Source organism: Euprymna scolopes, chromosome 42 (assembly GCF_053919585.1).
Source record: "Euprymna scolopes isolate OS-2025 chromosome 42, ASM5391958v1, whole genome shotgun sequence".
NCBI classification, from domain to species: domain Eukaryota; kingdom Metazoa; phylum Mollusca; class Cephalopoda; order Sepiida; family Sepiolidae; genus Euprymna; species Euprymna scolopes.
In genome coordinates this window covers 17,022,162-17,045,399 of record NC_136523.1, presented here as the reverse complement: position 1 = coordinate 17,045,399, position 23,238 = coordinate 17,022,162, and the positions used below count along the sequence as shown (strand labels likewise).

Below are 23,238 nucleotides of genomic sequence, written 5' to 3'. Positions count from 1 at the left end.
TATTTTTAATATAAAATTTACTTCCAGTATTATTTTTAATATAAAATTTACTTCCAGTATTATTTTTAATATAAAATTTACTTCCAGTATTATTTTTAATATAAAATTTACTTCCAGTATTATTTTTACTATAAAATTTACTTCTAGTATTATTTTTACTATAAAATTTACTTCCAGTATTATTTTTAATATTAAATTTACTTCCAGTATTATATTTAATTTTAAATTTACTTCCAGTATTATTTTTAATATTAAATTTACTTCCAGTATTATTTTTAATATTAAATTTACTTCCAGTATTATATTTAATTTTAAATTTACTTCCAGTATTATTTTTAATATTAAATTTACTTCCAGTATTATTTTTAATATTAAATTTACTTCCAGTATTATTTTTAATATTAAATTTACTTCCAGTATTATTTTTAATATTAAATTTACTTCCAGTATTATTTTTAATATTAAATTTACTTCTAGTATTATTTTTAATTTTAAATTTACTTCCAGTATTATTTTTAATATAAAATTTACTTCCAGTATTATTTTTAATATAAAATGTACTTCCAGTATTATTTTTACTATTAAATTTACTTCCAGTATTATTTTTACTATTAAATTTACTTCCAGTATTATTTTTACTATTAAATTTACTTCCAGTATTATTTTTAATATAAAATTTACTTACAGTATTATTTTTAATTTTAAATTTACTTCCAGTATTATTCTTACTATAAAATTTACTTCCAGTATTATTTTTAATATAAAATTTACTTCCAGTATTATTTTTAATATTAAATTTACTTCCAGTATTATTCTTACTATAAAATTTACTTCCAGTATTATTTTTAATATAAAATTTACTTCCAGTATTATTTTTACTATTAAATTTACTTCCAGTATTATTTTTACTATTAAATTTACTTCCAGTATTATTTTTAATATAAAATTTACTTCCAGTATTATTTTTAATATAAAATTTACTTCCAGTATTATTTTTAATATAAAATTTACTTCCAGTATTATTTTTACTATTAAATTTACTTCCAGTATTATTTTTACTATTAAATTTACTTCCAGTATTATTTTTACTATAAAATTTACTTCCAGTATTATTTTTAATATTAAATTTACTTCCAGTATTATTCTTACTATAAAATTTACTTCCAGTATTATTTTTACTATAAAATTTACTTCCAGTATTATTTTTAATATTAAATTTACTTCCAGTATTATTTTTAATATTAAATTTACTTCCAGTATTATTTTTAATATAAAATTTACTTCCAGTATTATTTTTACTATAAAATTTACTTCTAGTATTGTTTTTACTATAAAATTTACTTCCAGTAATATTTTTACTATTAAATTTACTTCCAGTAATATTTTTACTATTAAATTTACTTCTAGTATTTTCTTTACTATAAAATGAGGTGAAAACTATTTTTTTTTTTTATTTTATGAAAAGTATTTGTTCTAATTACTCTTAAATGAGGTGAAAACTTTTTATTTTATGAAAATATTTCTTATCATTTAAAATATCCGCCATGTATTCATGCGCCTTGTGAAACGTCAAGTAACTATGCGCATGTGCATGAACGTACATCTCGGTAAGAAATCGATCACACACAGCATAAACGAAGGCACAAAATAGTCCCGGGGTTCATACCATGCAAACGGTAAATTCGCGATAGGTTTGATTATCAGATTCGTTGTCAGCGACCTCGAATAACGACTAGAAAACCAGTGTTTTGTTTTAGCGTAAGGTAATATTTACCAAAAATTTAAAATGTAAAATGTTTTTGACTTCTAATGGGGGTATGAGACGAATCAATCATTTTTATAACCAACGGCTGTGGTAAACAACCAATGAAAACGTCCCAAAATTATTATAAAAATTGTTGAATTTTGGATTCAATCAGTTCGCCGTTTACTACGTCACGGACCACATTTAATTCTTGGCTGCCATCTTAGTTACTGATCTGAACTACGCCGCCATCTTTGTTCAACACAATATCTCAGAACTTAAGAGGTTAACTACGCCACGGACCGCATTTGATTCTTGGCCGCCATCTTGGTTACTGATCTGGACTACGCAGCCATCTTTGTTCAGCACAATGTCTCAAAACTAACAGAGACAAACTAAAAACGGGGTCTAACAATCACTCTCACACACTAGCTAAGTTATGAACTTAAATACCAAAAAAATGGACCCTAACTAAACTTAAACTAGACTTGGAAAATCGGTCAAGGCTGATGTTGGTTTATGGGATTTTTGGAATCTTTGTTTTCATCCTGAGTTATGTGATGTAACCTTTGCCTGAATGCTGGAATTTCAGACGGAATGCTTTATTTAATCCCCATTAGTAGCATGTTCTTGTTCCATCAGCCATTAACTGGGTAGAAGTCCGAAGTAATTTGCAAGTGTATTTTTAGTGCCTCCTGCACCGAGGATTGAACCTTCAACCTTCAGAAGAGTGCAACTTGCAGCTGAATTTTACCAAGCACTTAAACTACTGTGCCACGGATCCTTGTGGACAAAGGTTCAAAATTCCATGCAAGTTCCCGAGTTTGACAAGATACACCTGACGTTGCAATATTTTTAGTATTATGAACAAGGTAGAGATTTACATACTGCCCACACAGTATAATGTGACACAATGTCGGAAGGTGAAGATATCAATCAAGAACTCCCAAAGGGGCACTCTTATCTAGCAAAATTTACCTTAACATCCCCGCCGGCATTCCCCAGTCGAGGCACTTCAAACAGCAAGCGATAAACTTACCCAACCAAAGCCGGGTGGCAAGGTCTGGGAGGGTGGACCTTCTAGGTAATACCCAGGCAGCGTACATCAGTTAGAAAGATACTGGATCAGTTCCTGGTCCAGCACCTGTTGGGTTGATTGTCAAGAACGGATTTTTGACTGGTACTTTCTACCTGGTCTCCAAGCAACCGACGCAACAAGGAAACTCATTCTTCAACATGAAAAGTAATAAACAGGGTATGATTACAAAAATTTGCAAGGTTCTATTTATAGACACTGGCGATAGGACCTGACAATCAACAACGTTCTGCTATCAACCAATCAGAAACCGGAATCACTCCATAAAACATACTGGATTTTTTAGAATTCACATACATGATTCTTTTGAGTTGACATGAGAAGGACTTTTGCTTTTCGTCTGCAAACTTTGACAGTTCAAGATTTCTACGGATTGGCTATCCAACAGAAAACTCTTTTCTTTGCTTCTAAAACTAAAATAGTTTACAACTCCAAACCTAAAGAAGTTTGGAGATTACATTGAAACCTTAGTTTGAATAATCCAAAATCATACAAATTATAACAGAGCAAACTTTTACAATCTAAGATTTCTACGGATTAGTTATCCAACGGGAAACTCTGTTCTTTGTAAGCAAATTTTTACAATTAAAGATTTCTACAGATTGGCTATCCAACGGAAACTATTGCAGCAGACGAACTTGCAACAAGCACAGTAGCAGGAGTTAATTCTCGCGGCTCGAGATTTGAAATCCATTTTCTTTCTGGCTTGCCCAATCACAAGCCAGCTCCCAGTCACGTGACCGAGTATATAAAATCTGAAACCAGCAATCCTCCTTCTCTTTCTCCCTGGCTTTCGCTGGCAGCAGACATTTGCCTGGGCCTTTGGCCCCAGGCTAACGTGAGTGCCACAATAGTCCATTTGATTGAGAAGGGAGTATTGTTCTATTCTAATAATAACCAAGGAACTTCTCTAACCACTTTAATTAAAAAACTTAACTCTAACAATACTCCCTTCTCAATCAAATGGACTATTATAAAAAAAGTTAAGTCTTATACTCCAGGCTCTAAGTCATGTCGCCTCTGCACAACCAAAGCTATAACTATAATTACTTTCCCTCAAAGTAACAATATAATAAATTCTAAAAATGAACTGATCTCTTTCTGTAAACATAAGTCCAAATTTAATTATGGCAATTTTGAAATTACATAGTTATTACTTTTACCCTTTATATAGATATAAAATATTTTTTCTTTAACTTTATCGTTTTTCGACATACTTCTTAATACTTTATAATTTAATAATTCCTTTATTTTAATTCTTTATCTCTTCTTTGCATGGCCGGTTTTTTATCTGCATTTTCTGTTTTATTCTTTAAACTTTCCTATCTATCTAATATATCAATCTACCCACACTTTCATATCTTGTATGTATATTTACTTAAAATTTACTATATGATTTACTTACTTTTTTTTTCCTGAAATTGCAGATACCGGCCATCCTCTCCCCTTAAATAATTTTTATCTTTTATTTTTATTCTTATTTTATTTTATATTTTATTTTTTATTATATTTTATTTTTTTTATTTATTTATTTATTCTTTATTTTCTATTTATTTATTATATATTTATTTATTTATTTTTATTTTCCTTTTAGAATCGTTTAACAACTCTTGCTGACATTTTTTTAAGTGATGACCTGTACATTTCAGTTGACTATATTATTTTGCCCTATATATTTTTTCTCGCCTTTAACATTTTCTGTCTGGGTCATTTTGACTTTTGTTTACCTTTATTTTATATTTAACTTTGTCATTTTTTTTTCTTCTCTCTCTTCTTTCTCTTCCCAGATCTTTTTTATTTATATTTATGTCTCGGAAGTAGAGTGAAAAGCACATCTTATTTTTCTTTTATTAATATTATTTGAATCTTTTCTTTTTTTCCTTGTACACATTTTTGTGAATTATTCCATGGATTTCTGCCTTTGGATTATTATGGGCCATCTTCTTCCAATTACGGGATTTCCTTGGATTTTACTTGTACAAATGAAAATTTTTAAAACTTTCTTAAAGTTTTACATTTGGATTTTACCGTCACTGGATTTTTTTTCTTCCGCCAGACTATCCATTCATGTGTAATCACCTTTTTCTTCACCATATTCCCTCTACTTAACTTTTTTTGTTTTCAAGTAAGATCTTTGACTTGTTGTTTCATCAAATACTTCTGCATACAAAATCCGATCCCGCATTTTGCTAATTCCTACCCTCTGATGAGAAGGAGAGTATTTCTTTGAAACTCCACGGATTAAGGACTATCCATTTATCTAGTGTTTCCTTTTCAGATTAAATATGTTTTTAACTCATTTCAAAGTGTTTTTAACATATTTTATTAACTGTTTTCTCATATTATAAGCTCTATTTCCTATTTGGTTTTATCGAGCTTTTATATCTGGCTTAGATAATTTTATAAATATTAATTCTTTAATATTTATAATTTACTTTAATTTTACCATCTTGGATCATTTTGGTAAATTCAATTGTAATTTTCATTTTATATATATACTAGCAGTTCAGCCTGGCTTTGCTTGGGCCCTATGTACTGTTTATAAAATGCTCTAAGTGTGAATATGTTGAGACCAAAATTTCATAGAGACCACAGAGATCAATTTTTTTTTAAACTTTGACCCCAATTTTGATCCCTTAACATTTATTATTTTGGTCTCAAATCAAAATACAAAATTTTACCCATGTTCAAGTTACCTACATCTAAAATTTCAAGTCTTTAGACCCAAAAGTGGCGGAGGAATTTGGTAGAATCTGCAAAGGTCAACTCTTTCAACTGTGACCTTTTGGCAGCCAAATTTTCGCCCCAAAACTGATTAAAATGTTTGCCACATGTCTGAATACCTGTTATGTATAGATTTCAAATGTTTAAACCCAAAATTGGCTAAGTAGTTTGCTAGACACCGCAAAGGTGAAATCTTTTGAACTTTGACCCCTTGGCAACTCAAATTTTTGGCCCAAACCGATTTAAAAAGCTTGCCCTATCTCTGAATACCGTTTATGTAAAATTTCAAATGTTTAGACCCCTTAACATTTATTGTTTGGGGTTCAAATCAAATTAAAAAGTTTGATCCATGTCCAAGTAACCTACATCTAAAATTTCAAGTGTTTAGACCCAAAATTTGCGGAGGTTGTTTGGTAGATTTTTCAAAGGTAAAATCGTTAAATTTGACTCCCTTCACAGCCAAATTTTTGGGGGAAACCGGTAAAAAAGATTTTCTCAAATCTCAATATCCCTTATGTCAAATCTCGAGTATGTAGACTGAAAATTGACAGAGTAGTTTGGTAGGGAAATGTACCCCACCCTACACACAATTTCACTTTTATTTTCTGTTGAACTTAGGAATCTGCATGGAATCATGAACAGAATTTTTTATTTAATCAGCAAGGGTAGTATGTTCTCATTCTGTCAGCTATGACTGGATAGAAGTCCTAAGTAATTCACAAGTGTATTTTGAGTTCTGCCTTCACTGAGAATTGAACCTTCATCCTCCAAAATAGTGTAACTTGCAGCTGAATTTTACCACATACTTTAACTACTGAGCCATGGGTCTTTGCGGACAAGAGTTTAAAAGATCGAAAACGTCGTCATTGATAATATTGTAATGTTATGACCCTTTAGGCGGTGATCATAGCATAGTATCTGTTAACTGTGGCAAGCGGGAGCAATGATCAAAACATTATTATTGTTATTGTATTCTTGTTAATTGATTCGAGCGACGGATGGTCGCTGGATCAGTTATTATGATTAGAAGAATAAACAATTAAATGGCGAAAGAAATGATTGACGTGTGAATCGCAAAAAGAATGTGAAAATATATGTAAACATTATTTTGGGGTTTTGAATAAACAAATAACTAGGTGGATTAGATTGGTATGAGACACGTAATTAGGTGACGTAAGAGAACACGTGATGTAGTTAGTTTTGGAGAGATTCAGAGAGTTGAGGATTGACCACCAGAGCAGACAGACGTCTGGACAAGGGTGGACAGACAGCTAGGAGTGGGCTGTATGAACAGAAAATGTAGACTAACTGCAGATCCTGTGAAAACCAATTGAGACAACTTAAAGAGTTGTTTTATGGTTTTCACAAAGAAGAACAGATGTCTCAATTGGCTTCATGGTTCGTCACGGAGCAGCGGGAAGATACAGATCTCTTCAAGAAAAAAGGTATGAAGCATATATTATTCTTCTTATATATGAACTGTAAAAATATCCCATGTAATAAGTCTCATACAACATGACTCGGTTTACACGTCAATATCATGTCCTCTGGCTAAACAACATACATACGATTTATACATTTATTATCTGTCTGTTAAAAGAACAATATCTTACATCCACTAGATAACACATGACACGTTTTAATATATCATCTCCTCCAATAGAAACCAATATACAACAGTATGTGCTTCGGACTTCTTTCTATCAACGATTACTTTTCTAAACCTATCAGAGCGAAAGAAATTGATGGTTGCGAAGACATTTCCAGATAATCTATAGCTCGCTAGCTTGCTAAACAAACCTTATCTTCACCATTAAATAAACAGAGTGAATGGGCACATTGCAAAAATATGCATTTTTGTTTTGTTTTGTTCCCCATCTCCGTTCGTCTTGATCCACGAGGAAGGATATTCAGGAGAGTACAATGTCCGTAATTTGACACTCCCGGATTCCCGACAAACCTTAGCAAATAATCCTGGATTTTGTGAAGAGCTGTGCCAACATTCTGAAAGCAGGATGTTGTGGAACTCGCACTTGTCTGTTCGGTTGACTTTTTTAGGGTGGCGTGGAAGGGTGGGGCGATTAAGTGCTTCTCGATTGTTTGTCAGTCGCGTCGTCAGGGATGAAAAATCACTTGACAATCCTTTGCTGACAAATTGTACTATTTGTTATGGCGTCACAAGCAGACAGGAACACACTCCTCAACATTTTAAAAACCCAAACAACTCTCGTGTGTGATATTCCTGTAGTGAGAAGAAAGCCATAAAACTTTAATTGCAACGTTATTTTTCAATTTTTATTTTTATTATGTAACATTGTCCGGAAACCAATACGTTGTAGTCTCAGTCGCAAAGTAGACAAAGAAGAAGAAGAAACTTCAACCCACTTTCTTTGTTGTACTGTACTGTTTTAAATCTCTGAAACCATTGCATGTTAAACAACTAATGATTTCCAGTTTCTATTTGAAAATTTAATCAATATTATCTTATTTTTCTTTTACTATTATAGTGTTGAATTCCGTTTTATGATTGTGAATGTCCCAGTGTAACATTGTCCGAGAACCAACACGTTGTACCCTCAGTCACTCAGTCGCAAAGCAGACAAAGAATTGACAAAAAGACTTCCACTCGCGTTTTCTTTCTAACAATGGCATTTATTTCTCCATTGTTACGGCCACGACGTCACCACGTGATCTCGATTGTTCTCTTGAACGTCACCCGCGCCTCTAACGTGATCTCGAACGTGCTCCACGTCTCTAACGTGATCATTATCCTTTTCTTTTTTTTTTCTTTACCGGCGACGTCATTTTGAGTGCATTTGCATCCAGAGCTATGTCACAATTACAATCCAGTTTCTCCTTAGAATTAAATGACCGGGTGAAGTAGGACACCCTGCAGATGCGAACAGAGAATGACTTACAGAGAGAACAAAGACACAGATATGAATAGATAGTGACTTACAGACTGACTAGCAGGGACACCTGAAACTGTCCAGGATTGAATGATGATCAACAAATATTTCGCACTCCCATATTTTTATTGTCATCGAAATCAGTTAAATCGACCATTTTTTTTTTTCAAGCAAATCAATTGATTACCTGCTCTAGTTGGGGACCCATCGTGGGGAACTGCTTCCCTGCAGTGACAGATCACAATACATTGTAGTCTTCATTGCATTGTAAAGAACTTGTGGTTGGTTTTATAAAATTATTGTTTGTAAGGGTTTGAATTGAAGCTTAAAATGAAAAGGTCAAGTATTATGGTTCAGTTGTGCTCTAAATAGAAACATTCATTTCGAACGCGTCCCTGTAATATAAAAGAGCCTACTGTTGATTTTATATACCGAGCCTTTCTGCTTGTGTGGTAATAAGACTTCTCAACTGCACTTGTGATAGTAGACTGCGTATGGAGTTAACTTTTGTCAAAATCGCCTGTTCCTTCTTTCATCGGATTTTTTTTTTCCGATTATCGATACTTATCGAAAACATTCCGGCACAAAAACTATCCAAGAACGCTGCCAGATACATAAAGTACATTTGTGTGAAATTTCATAAAAATCGGCCAAGCTGTTTTTGAGTCCATAGAGAACTCTCTCTCTCTCTCTCTCTCTCACACACACACACACACACACACACACACACACACACACACACACACACACACACACACACACACACACACACATACACACGCGCGTGCGCTCATTTCCTTTGATATAAGAGAAAGAGAGAAGATATATGATGGACGTACAGACAAACAAACAGGCAGACACGAACAGACATTGACTGACGAAGATAGAATAAATTCAGCAATTGTACGTACGTACGCGGCGGAGAAGGAGTATCACGTGACTAAGATTGTAAATAATCCCCCCCGACCCCCCAAAAAACTCAAGAAATTTCTGTTGAAAATTTTCGAAATCGGATAAAGAAAGAAGAAAAAAGAGAAAAAACAAAAAAAAGACACACACGCACTGTACTCGTTGAACTTCAGCGTTTAGCTTCAAAAACAATTGTTAGGAAAAAAAATGGAAGTGGATATTACGCGATAATTTGTCTTTTTTTTTTTTATCTTTTATTTATTCATTTAATAATTACTACTAGCGACATAAATTATCTCAAAGGAAACACGATTGCGAAATTAATCAATAACAATTTATTTTGAAGAGGAAGTTGAACAATTGTGCGTAGTGTGTAAACGGTCCTCCCAGGCATTACTTCCTGTTTTCGAGGTGGAGACGGGTTACTACTGCCTTCTTAAGCAGAAAATGCCCACAGTTTGTGGGGAGATGCCAACCAGGTTATTTTTAAGCTGCGTCAGATTAGTCCCTTGTAGAATGGGGTGGTGGTAGATGGACTTACCTCTTTAAATTTACCCTGCGTCTAACCTTTCCTCGTCCACGGAAAAAGCAGATGATTTTTTTTCAATGGTATCGCGACGCAGCCCCCTCCCTCCACTACACGACCTCTTAAAAAAACAAAACAAAAAAAAAACAAAAAAAAAACACCGACCCTTGAGGCCGCTCAGCATTGCCATAGCTCTCTACATAATCTCCTTACAAAGACCCCCACCCTTTCTTATCAGACCCACACCCTGCACTTCTGCATGAAAGCTCTTAATTCAAAACTCTTGATATAACTTATTAGCGAAAAGCAACTGCCTCTATATAACATCATTTTACTTACCTGCAAGTTTACCACTCCCCCCTCCTCCTCTTCCTCTTCTACACAATTTTTTTTTCATTGTTCTACAAGTATTTTAATGGTGAATGCTCTGACGAACTACAAGCACTTCTCGACGTAATTTTTTTTTTTTTTTTTTTACACAGGAATCACCACTTATCAAAGCCCGGATGCCACTCGAGGATAAGGGTTAATGTCAATATGATTTTAGCGTAGTAAACGTAAGTAGTAGGAATTTTGTAAATTGGATTACTTGGGGGGGGGGCGGTTCATCAAGAACTTGTTTACATTAGACTTGAAGATAGTAGTCAGCTGGAAAGCAGGCAATCGGAAAAGAGTTCCACAGGCGTGCAATTCTAAGAAAGAAGCTTTGTTCATGGAATCTACATTTAGGTTTAGGCACAGATAAATACCCCCGACAAACCCGACAAGCAGCTAAATCCCACCATAACACAGAGGTCTCTGGGTGTAAGAAAGCCTTCTACTTCAATAGTTTTTTCCCCAGAACTGCTAGACCTTGGAACTACCTTCCGGGATTCTGCTTTCCCAACTGTACTGACATGCAGAAGTTGAAATGTAATGTGAACGGACATCTTGCTACTCAACTCCCTTCATAATATTCCTGCAACTTATCTTCCCGATAATAGCACTCTACTTCAAAGTGGCACTGTGCCTTGTTTGGGGTGAAAATTGAATTAAAAGTTTTTTTTTCCTCCTCTCCAGGAGAAGTTAGACACAAAGCCAGGTATAATTTGAAAAGCCAACGCACTCTGGCCTATAAAAAATGCTTGAGCAGTTCCGTCGGTCTTCCCCCGTCGGGGTGCTTTAGGCGATTAACAAAACTAACCCCTTTCTCAAAGAGAAACGAAAACGCCTGGAACAGTGGACCTCCTGAAACTGAGCAGGGTCATACATCAGCCCGACAGAGCAGGGTCAGAAAAAAAAAGTTAAGCAGATTGTCGAGGACGTATTCTCGACTGGTATAGAATACATAGTCTTTTGAAATAAAGACCAAAGAACCAAACGCGCTACAATCTACATGTATGTTTAATTTGCATAATGATTTTTAAAACAGTTCATAAGTTAATGTTTGGTGTTATTCATTTGTAATTTCATTCTCCATACTTAGACTGTGCCAGGTATAAACAGTATTCCTATCAGCTATCATATACACGTACAACTCGGAACACACGCGCGCGCCAAACACACACACTAAACATACACGTATATATAATCGTTAAAAGAAAGAATACAACAGAATTCGATTTTTCGATTATCGATTAAAATACAATTGCAGCTACTCTTTGATGTTTTCGGATTTATATAATCATGTCCATATTCCTTTTATTTTTATCTTTTAAAAGTTGTTGAGTTCCTATTTGTCCGAAGAAAAAAATTAAAATGTTGACTTATTAATTATATGAATGGTTCTGCGCTACGAAACAGGTGCTGTCAAGAATTAAACATTTTAACACGCTGAAAGACATAAACGATAAGATGAAAAACATCTTGGAATTTGAAATATAAAGTTTTTGTCATTATATATATATATATATATATATATATATATATATATATATATATATATATATATATTCCCTTATAATGTATACCAATCCTTATTTAAGAAGCTCAATGTAATTACAGAGCAATATAATGAATAAATGACAAAAGTCTACATTCCAAACTTCATATTCCAGATAAATAAATTGTAAGATGATCAACATCATGAACTTTGGAATATAGAGTTTTCTCATTCATTCATTATATATATATATATATATATATATATATATATATATATATATATATATATATATATATATAGTAGCATCCTTCAGTCTTGACAGATTATCGATACCCACTGTAAGTGTGCCTGCACTCGGAATTTTTGTGGTAAGAGTTGCATAATCTCCAACCACACATCCACAAGTCGGCGTTGTCAAATACACTTTGCAAATTGAGGTTCAGGATAACTGGAAACAATGCCGAGATAAGCGGAGAGCACACACACACACACACACACACACACACACACACACACACACACACACACACACACACACACACACGCACACACACACACATATGTATGTGTGTGTGCGTGTGCTCTCCGTTTATATAACATCACTTGGCCTTTTGGTCAAGATCAAAGTGTAGTATCTGTTCCGGCAGATACTGCACTTAAGATAATTTGTAACAGTCAATGGAGGGGAAACCCTCTATACTGGGACAATTATTATTTTTGGTAACCAGAGTGCCCCCTTTTTGGGGAGCTGGTTTTTACCTCACATTAAAAACGGCCTTGTGCCTAATTTGCTCAGTGGGGGAGCAAATAAATACCATCTGTTCCGGCAGATACTGCAAGCTATGACTAGCTATGACTAGCAAAGACCAGATGTGGGGGCAACCCCACATGCCTGACCATTAACCAGCTCCCATTTCCCACCTCTCGGGAGCTGGTCCCCTTTTTCCCTTCCCCCTCCCTTCACTCCTCACATTAAAAATTGGCCTTGTGCCTAATTTGCTCGGTGGGGGAGCAAATAAATACCATCTGTTCCGACAAATGCTGCACTTAAGATAATTTGTACCAGTCAATGGAGGGGAAACCCTCTATACTGGGACAATTATTATTTTTGGTAACCAGAGTGCCCCCTTTTTGCCTACTTTTAAGGGAGCTGGTTTTTACCTCACATTAAAAACGGCCTTGTGCCTAATTTGCTCGAGGGGGAGCAAATAAATACCATCTGTTCCGACAGATGCTGCAAGCTATGACTAGCTATGACTAGCAAAGACCAGATGTGGGGGCAACCCCACATGCCTGACCTTTAACCAGCTCCCATTTCCCACCTCTCGGGAGCTGGTCCCCTTTTTCCCTTCCCCCTCCCTTCACTCCTCACATTAAAAATTAGCCTTGTGCCTAATTTGCTCGGTGGGGGAGCAAATAAATACCATCTGTTCTTCAGATGCTGCAAGCTATGACTAGCTATGACTAGCAAAGACCAGATGTGGGGGCAACCCCATATGCCTGACCTTTAACCAGCTCCCATTTCCCACCTCTCGGGAGCTGGTCCCCTTTTTCCCTTCCCCCTCCCTTCACTCCTCACATTAAAAATTGGCCTTGTGCCTAATTTGCTCGGTGGGGGAGCAAATAAATACCATCTGTTCTTCAGATGCTGCACTTCCATTTCCTGTTCTCTTTCGGTGGAAGAGAAATCCTTCACGACTGAGACAATTTTTATTTTTGTACCTTTTCTCCACGTTAAAAAACGACCCTGGTGTCTAACTCTGTCCCGTGGGGAGGCATAGTAAATAGGTACTTACCTGCAAGTTTACCACTCCTCCCCCTCCTCCTCTTCCTCTCTCTCTATATATATCTTTTAAAAAATAATGCAAAATGGAGCCTTTAAACGGATAAAGCATAAGTATAACTACCCTCTCCTCCGAAGACACGAGAGCGACTGAAAAGGCGAAATGTCTAGCCGCACTTATGAGCTGTGAAAAAGCGAAACAGTACTGTATGTGGATGACTATATATATATATATATATATATATATATATATATATATATATATATATATATATATATATATTGTTTTAACAAAAACGAAGATATCAAAGAATGGATTGATAGCAACAAATAGTGTATTTCAACGTTAGTTACAATTGTTTCAAGGATATTCGGACAAATTTAAACATTATGTCGCTTGAAAATTTTCACAAGAACCGCCTTTCATCAGACTTGTTGAATAAAAACACTTTAACAATGAAACATTATGGAAACCATTTCCCTTATAAGGAAAAGAAAACAAGCGAAAGTATTTTACCTAGATCGCATCATTTCAAAGTTTTTTTTAAAGATTTATATATTTACCTATTTTCGTATCTCCATTAAAAAATTTTTCAAACAAATTATCATACAACGTTATATATATATATATATATATATATATATATATATATATATATATATATATATATATATATATATAGTCAACTAGCGGGGAACGGGGGGGACTTTGCCCTGGCGCAAAATACGCTTAAATATGGTATTTTAATTTGTCCAGATTTCGTATATATTATTATAAAGTTTTTAAAAAATTTGCTTAGGTGCCACCAGCTCGAATCGAAACTGAAACATTTCAAGCTGGTGATGTTATCACTGTACCAACGTGACACGCATGTAAACCGATTTAAAATTTAAAAAAAAAAAATGGATGTACAAAATGTTTAAGGATTTTTTTTTCAACTTTTGACCCATTTTTGACCCCTTAAAAACAATATTAATCGATTACAGATCTATAAATGAACGGTCCATAAAAAATCTAATCATTTGAGGCCCCCTAGCGCCGCTCTGTGACTTTTAGTTTCGGATGAGATAGAGTTTGAAAACATGGAGACAGTTAAGCAGACAGACATGTAGCCGTTTATATATTAAATTTCTGCATTGTTGACTATATTGCAACATTACCGACCCAAAAAGGTGACATTTTGTAATTTAATTTCGTGATCGTGTCTAATTATTTTGAAATCTGTTCATTCATCTATTAAGTAGTCGCCCAAAATTTTGTACGGCTTCAGACCTTCGTAGGCGAGAATACAGCCATGCGTGAAAGCGGACACCTGCTTCTATGAAACTCACGTTGGCACTCGCCGCAGGACAGGTGAGCGTCATGACTACCTTGTTTACATGCCTGTATAGATCACACCACACCCCTTCACATGCCCACGTCCGGCTTTTCTTCTTGGTCGCGTCGCTTGCCATCGTCGACGACCCACCCGTTCCGCCTCCTCCACTGCGCCTTCATCATGCAACGACCTACGTAAAACAGGCCTGTTCACTGAAAAATGACGTCATGCACGTAGTAAGCAAGCAAGATCTGTCGAACACATGGCCGATAGTGAATGAAAGCTTTTAAAACACAGACATAAGAAAACTTTTTTAAAAACAGAAAAATAAGGACCGCGACTTATACTGTAACTGAACTTTGTTCAGTACTTGCAGGAGAGCGCCTGGTCTTGCCCGGTCGGAGAATACACTTAAATATATCTTAATTTATACAGATTTCATATTTATTACTACGGAGCAAATTCTCTACTGAATATCATATTGCACCTAATTAAATTATCTGATGAATTCTGTGCAAGCCTGTTCTAGTCTCACATCTCAAACCATTTTTCTTGTCATACACATACGTGCACACAAACATACGTGCAACGTCACTTCCCTTTAAAGGAAATCCACACATGCGCAAAAGACCACCGGAAACAACTACAAAAGCAAGAGACCTGAGCTGTTTCTTTCTTTTCGATTCGGCTCCTGAGCTGAGCGGTCAACGGACCAACCGCTCCCTTACGTCCCCTGCTACTATGTGTGGGGCAAGAGCTAACAGACAGTACGTACACCTTACACACTTTCTCTCTCCATGGCCTGAATTGACTTCTCTCTCTCTCTCTCTCTCTCTCTCTCTCTCTCTCTCTCTCTCTCTCTCTCCAACAATAGACTTTCCCTCTCACCAGCTAACAGTGAGAGACGCGCGCCAAACTGGATTGACTTTCTCTCTCTCTCTCTCTCTCTCTCTCTCTCTCTCTCTCTCTCTCTCTCCCTCCAACAATAGACTTTCCCTCTCACCAGCTAACAGTGAGAGACGCGCGCCAAACTGGATTGACTTTCTCTCTCTCTCTCTCTCTCTCTCTTTCTCTCTCTCTCTCTCTCTCTCTCTCTCTCTCTCTCTCTACAACAATAGACTTTCCTTCTCACCAGTTAACAGTGAGAGACGCATGACAAACTAAACACGTGCTGTACCCTTTTCTATCATTTATTTATTCATGAAATAAATTCTAGTTCGTTTATTTCAATAAACGCGTTGTTCGTTCCTTTCTCAATTCAATTCATTTTTCCTATTTTGCACGACTGGGGGGATATGTATAATACATCCACCAGTCCTCTACAATTCTCTATTCGTATTATATCGTATCTGATTATAATACTGATTTAAAAAATAAAAAAATAAATTAAAAAAAATGACTTGGGTGCCATCACCTAGAATCGAAACCAAAATATATAGCACTCTAGCCGTGTTCCCTACCGTTTGAGCGTTCGACAGATAGATAGGAAAGATTTATAGTTAAACCACTTCAAGCTATGAACGAGTTTGCGCTTGCGGAAAACTAATAGGAATATGTCGGCAAGTTGAAATGAACATTTTGCATTTCAACTTGCCGACATATTTCTGTGCGCGTTATCCATACATCCAAACAAATATTTTACTCGTTATATAAACCACCCTTGGTGTATGGTTATTATTTCCTGTTAATTTCAGTGTTACGTGACTAGTAGTTTAAAAGTTTATCGGTTAAATATTTTCACACGCACAAACATATATCTACTGTTTTATTCATATAAATTAATTTAAAAAAAAAGAAAAACAAGAAATTATTTTAAAAGAAAAGTTGTTTCTCTTTTTTTTACATAGGCATCACCCAAGGCCCATAGACCACTCGAGGATAAGGGTTAAGAGTGCACAGTAGTCAATTGGACAATATAGTAATCGTTAGTCATGGAAATTCGGTAAATTCGTTAACTTAAGTGGAACGGCAAATCAAGAACTTGTTTACGTTGGACTTGAAGACAACCAGATTGTAGTCAGCTGGAAAGCAGGAAAACGGAAGACAGTTCCATAGACGTGCACTTCTAATAAAGAAGCTTTGTTCATGGAACCTACGTTTAGGTTTAGGCACAGATAAAGAGTGGGGGAGAATTGTCGATAGTGTTTTCAGCTAGACGAGTGTTTCTTGTGAAAGTTTGGCGAGGGAAGAACATAGATTGAAGCTCAGTCGAGCACGTGCCATGAAAATAACGATAAAGCAGACACAAACTCGCAACATCTCTTCTGTGAGATAGAGGTTGCAAGGAAGAGAAAAGGACATCCCCTACGAGGCTACGAAGTCTATTTTGAACTCTATCAAGGCAGGACAAGTCCTTTCTAGCAGCTCCTGTCCAGATGTGGCGACAGCACTCCATCCTTGGACGTCCCTGGCTCTTATATAGATAGATAATTACATCAGCAGTGAGATATCTACTGAATCGATAGAAGTAACCCACCATTTTGCCAGCGTGAAAAGTAAATAAACATCGCATTGTCTCATGGATTTTAAAGTCGTTTGTTATTTTATTCGTGAAAACATTTCTTTTTTACAGGTTCTTATTCAGATTAGCACTTATAGCGATAAACAAAAATGAAGAAAAACTTTTATATTGTACTTACTTGTCACGGAATGAAGATTTCATATTCCAAAAATCACAAAAATTGATCGAGTAGGTTTTTTTATATTTACGAAAAACAAATTTGCCATTTTTTTTTTTTTTACCGATAAATGATAGACAAGACCATATTTCTCCAGAGAACATAATAAGGGGAGATAACCAGTGATTGTTTTAACAGTTTCCACGGGCGTTAGTGTTATCTGCTTTTGTCCACCGATTCGCTAATTTTATTTTTTCGTCCTCACCGAAATAGAGTAAATTTGGATTTTCTTGAATGAAAAAAAAAAAAACTTGATCAAATTACGTGATTGTTTGGAATTTTCCATCTTCGTCCCGTGACTGGTACGTACATCAGACAAACATTCCTGTATTTTCTTTAATTTTAAACGCCACCATAAGTGCCAATTTGAATAATCACCTTTTTATATATTTACCTACAAAACCAAGCAATGCCGATAAATTAATAAAACTAGCAGTACACTATTTTTATTTACCAGACAATTGCCAGATGAAAGATTAAATGATTTAAGAGATAAATTACCACCCTCATGTACGATTTCCCCCACTCGCTATATGTGCTTAAAGCTAAACGCATATTCCATAAACAAAGCTTTTTTCCTCCAGAACCATCTGCCTGGAGTACACTGTTCCACTGATCTGGTTCCCAGTAGAATACAACATGGTAGCCTTAAATTCCAACGGAAACAAGTTCTTGTTGAGCCGTCTCCTTAAATAATCAAATTCTACCCAATTTGCACCATTAACGATTACTAGACTACCACCTTACATTCATTAACCCTTATCCTCGAGTAGCCTTTGGGCCTAGATAAATGGTGACTCCCAAGTAAAAAATAAAAAAAAGATAATTATTATCACTTTCACATGTTTCCATGTAATGTGTACCCGTTCTTTTCGAAGCGTCTTGTTTATCCGATTAGGCATGACTTATTACCAACAGCTCTGACGTCATCAGATAAAGATTTATTGGACAGGCCTGCTTTACGAGGGCTGCAGTCATATACGTGAGCTTTTCATTTCCGCTGGAGACGCGCAGACCTTGACCTTCGGTTGAGCAGGTGGGACCTATGGAGGTATTTGATACTTGTTTTCTTCGGACGGACGGTTCGGGGAATGTTGGGGAGGAGGTGTCATTATAATTAGTAGGACTCCTGCTGAGAGGAGGGGTGAATGGATCTATTGTGTTTCAGTATGATTAGAAGGGTCGAGGGAATGTAAGGGAGAGGGGGTTGCGGTGACTAAATCCCAAATACGTACGCACCGTCATCCATGCACGGATGACTGGGTGGATCTTAGTTATGGGTGCTTGTGTAGTTTGGTGATCTTTTAAACCATGAGTGTCCAACTAGGAGTGTTTGCGGCCCCTGGAAGTGCGTAACGATATTCTAGTGGGAGCGAGAAAAGTTTAGATAAAATATAGAATATCGGGCATATGTTACTCGTGTGTGTGTGTGTGTGTGTGTGTGTGTGTGTGTGTGTGTGTGTGTGTGTGTGTGTGTGTGTGTGTGTGTGTTGGGGGGGGCGACGTTTGAAGGAAATTTCTTGAAGGGTGCGGACCAAAGAAAAAGTTTATGAATCACTGTTTTAAGTCAACACATTTTCAGGTGAAATCATTATTACGTATTTACATGTCGAAATTAGTATGAATTTAAAAAACCACGAAAAATGATCCAGTAGAAGATGTGAAGATATATTTTTAGCAAAAAAAAAAAAAAAAAAAAAAAGAATCCACAATTTAATTCTGTTAAATAAATAGCGAAATTTAAGTCAAGTGAGATAAGTCAGTGTGTCATACAGAATTTGTCGCACTGTACCATAATGCATACGAACGCGTGGGAAAATATCAGAAGCAGCAAAAGATGGCTGCCTGTGGAGAGATTAGCAGCAGCAGCAGTAGCCCAAAAAGGGCATATGCAAATTAAGAAATGTGTGCGAGAAAAAGGAGGAAGAAAAAGAAGAGAAAAATACACCACTTGCTCCCGGGGGGGGGGAGAACAAGGACGACGTCGAAGAAAATGGGCGTGTAAATGCGAAGGCGAGAAATAAGCCGGTTGTGGCCGGCATGAGTTTGGAGGTAGGAGGAACTGGACCAGGCTAAAATAGGCAGGTTACAGCAAGAGACTTTTAATAAAAAAGTTTTGTTAAAACAGAAAAAAATGCCGACCTGGATTTTTATTTATTTTTTATTTATTTTTTTCCTCTTGTTTGTATTTAACGGCATTGGAACAATTTTTAAACATCAAATAAAACATAAGATGAAACATACGATGAAACATAAGATGAAACATAAGATAAATCATAAGATAAAACATACGATGAAACATACGATGAAACACGCGATAAAACACAATAAAACATTCAATAAAACGTACAGTAAAACATACGATAAAACATACGATAAAACATACAATATAACATAAGATAAAACATGCAATAAAATATACGATAAAACATACAATAAAACAAACAATAAGACATAGGATGAAACATACATTAAAACATACATTAAAACATACATTAAAACATATAAAAATACAATAAAACATACGATAAAGCATACAATAAAATATACAATAAAATGTTACGTTTTATCAAACATAAAAAATACATACGATAAAACGTTACGTTTTATCAAACATACAAAAATGCAATAAAACATACAATCAAACAAAAAATACACTAAACATATAATAAAACATACGTACAATAAAATAAAAATACAATAAAACAAAATGTAACATACAATAAGATATATAATAAAGCATACGATAAAACATACAATAAAACATACGATGAAACATACAATAAAACATACGAATAAACGTAAAATAAAACATACGAATAAACATACCATAAAACATACAATAATACATATGATAAAACATACAATCTAAAATCCCATAAAACCCACGATAAAACGTACGGTAAAGTATACGATAATTCATACAATAAAACCTAAGGCAAAACATAAGTAAAACATATAATAAAACATACGATAAATCATACAAAAACATACAATAAAACATACATACAATAAAGCATACGATTAAACATGGAATAAAGCATACAATACAACATGCGGTAAAACATGCAAGAAAAAATCCTAGCATAATCTCCACATATAACACAAACAAACCAGAACTTTTTACAGAGATAACGAAACACCTCGTCAAACAGCAAACTAAACAACTTCCTTAAAACAACAGAAATAATAAAAAAAACAAACGCTAACCCAAAAACCTAAAACGCATTTTTTTCTTTTTCTTTTTTTCACACAGGAATCACCACTTATCAAAACCCGGAGGCCACTCGAGGATAAGGGTTAATGGGTATACATTAGTCAAGGTGATTATAGCGTAGTAAACATAAGTAGTGTAATTTTTGTAAGTTGGATTACATAGTGGGAAAGTTCATCAAAAACTTGTTTACATTGGACTTGAAGACAATCAGATTGTAGTCAGCTGGAAAGCAGGCCAACGGAGGAGAATTCCACAGGCGTGCAGTTCTAAGAAAGAAGCTTTGTTCATGGAATCTACATTTAGGTTTTGGCACAGATAAAGAGTGTGGGAAGCTATTGGTAGTGGTTCTGGCTAGACAAGTGTTTTTCGTGAAAGTTTGGCGGAGGGGGTCGGGCACCATACATTGAAGCTCAGACGAGTACCTGCCATGGAAATAACGATAAAGCAGAGAAAGCCTCGCAACGTCTCTTCTGTGAGAAAGAGGTTGCAGGGAAAAGAAAAGGGGATCCACCACTAAGCTACGAAGTCTGTTTTGAACTCTGTCAAGGCAGGATAAGCTACTTTTAGCAGCTCTAGCCCAGATGTGGAAACAATACTCCATCCTTGGACGGACTTGGCTTTTATATAGATAGAGAATTGCATCAGGAGTGAGATATCTACTGGAGCAGTAGAAGCATCCTACCATTTTCTCAGCGACCTTGGTAACGGATTAGATATATGTGTTACATTTCAGGTCAGTAATAAAGGTCAATTCCAGAAGCTTGTCAAAACATGGAGCCTCACCAAAACGAGAGCCATTCATTTCAATTGATGCCAGACACAACACAAGGAGTCACAAAATGCAACAAACAACGATGAGGAGTTTGTAACATAATATTAAACGTTCATAAACCCTACACAAACATTCAAAATAAAAAATATGCGATAAATCCTACATAGGCAATGATCTTTAATAACAACAAAGGGAGACTTGATTCCAAATATTTCTCATATGTTACATCTCCCTCTTTGGTTTTCATACGTAAAGTAAATTTCACAGTGTTTAAGGATTATTTGATACTGGAGATATTCATAATCGTGCCCTGTTTCCCAAAGAGGGGAGATATAACAAATGAGAAATATTTGGAATCAAGTCTCCCCTTGCTGTTATTTCAGATCATTTGAAACCATAGCAGCAAGATTTTAGTCTCTCCTACATCAATGTCAGAGGTTTTGAGTATATATATATATATATATATATATATATATATATATATATATATATATATATATATATATATATATATATATTTGTAGTCATCGACATACAGTCCTGTTTCGTTGTATCAGCAAGAAAAATTAAGATACAAAAACTAAAAAGTTTCCAGACCTTTTCAAAATTTTGATGAGATAAAATTCGCCATGAATGGCGATAGGCCAAAATTAAAGTTCTCTAAGAACTTTAATTTTTGCCCATCGCCACTCATGGCAAATTTATATAAAAAATAAAAAAAACATATATAACTTGCTCTCTTATGATTGAGTACTATCAACGACCCTTGTTGAAATTCAATTAATTCCACCGGAAAGAAATATATACATATATATTCGTATTCCTTCACAATTTGATAATTATATATACGAAAGGTCCATTAGTTTATCATTTCATTTATTTTTATATATAGTATGATTCTTTCAAAATATACGATTGAGAGGCCACCTCATTTGCATATTACATTAAGGAAAATCGATTTTACTAAATAGCTTTACGTTAGTTACTCTTTATACTGAGAGATATGTTTTAAGTGTTCTATTTAAAATTATTATTTAAAATTTATTTATATAAATAATATATTTAATCTAATTTATTTTTAATTATTAATGCCGACATCGATTTAAAAAAACACACACACAAAAAAAAAACCGGTTTCGAGTTATTTCCCCTGAAAACCGTGAAACATAATCTTTGACTATTCTGGAACTACTTTTTTTATTTATAAAAGTGATGAAATATTTTTACATTTTTATTTTCGTTTGACAAAAATAACTAAAAAAACAAAACAAACTCTTTACTAAATAAAATTATTTGGTAATCTCAATAAGTTTCTAGCGTGAAAAAAATAATTTGGCGGAGACAAAAATGTGTTGTTTTTTGGGTTTCTTTTTAATACCGAGAAAACAAAACGCAAAATAATTTAGCGGAGACAAAAAATGTGTTGCTTTATTTTTTTTAAAATACCGAGAAAATAAAACGCTTACGAATAAGCTGAAATGATTTCATTTGTTTGTTTTTATTATTCTTGAAACTGCTATACAGAATTTTTGGGCGTTCCAGGAACTACTTTATTTTATATATAAAAATGATGAAACATCTTTTACACTTTTAATTTCGGTTTTAAAAAATTACTAAAAAAAAAAGTGAAAGGAATTCCATTTCGTTCTCAAACTTTTCACAAGTAATACAAGCGTTAATGTTTATAAAGGTTATTT

General features: G+C 34.7%; 1 long non-coding RNA gene across 1 annotated transcript; it reads left to right on the top strand.

Annotated features, from left to right (window-relative positions):
• Positions 1 to 6,656: 6,656 nt before the first annotated feature.
• Positions 6,657 to 23,024, top strand: LOC145266941 (uncharacterized). The gene is made up of 2 exons (XR_013864799.1): positions 6,657 to 7,009; positions 20,809 to 23,024. It is a non-coding gene; the product is annotated as an uncharacterized LOC145266941 (long non-coding RNA).
• The last annotated feature ends 214 nt before the right edge of the window (positions 23,025 to 23,238 follow it).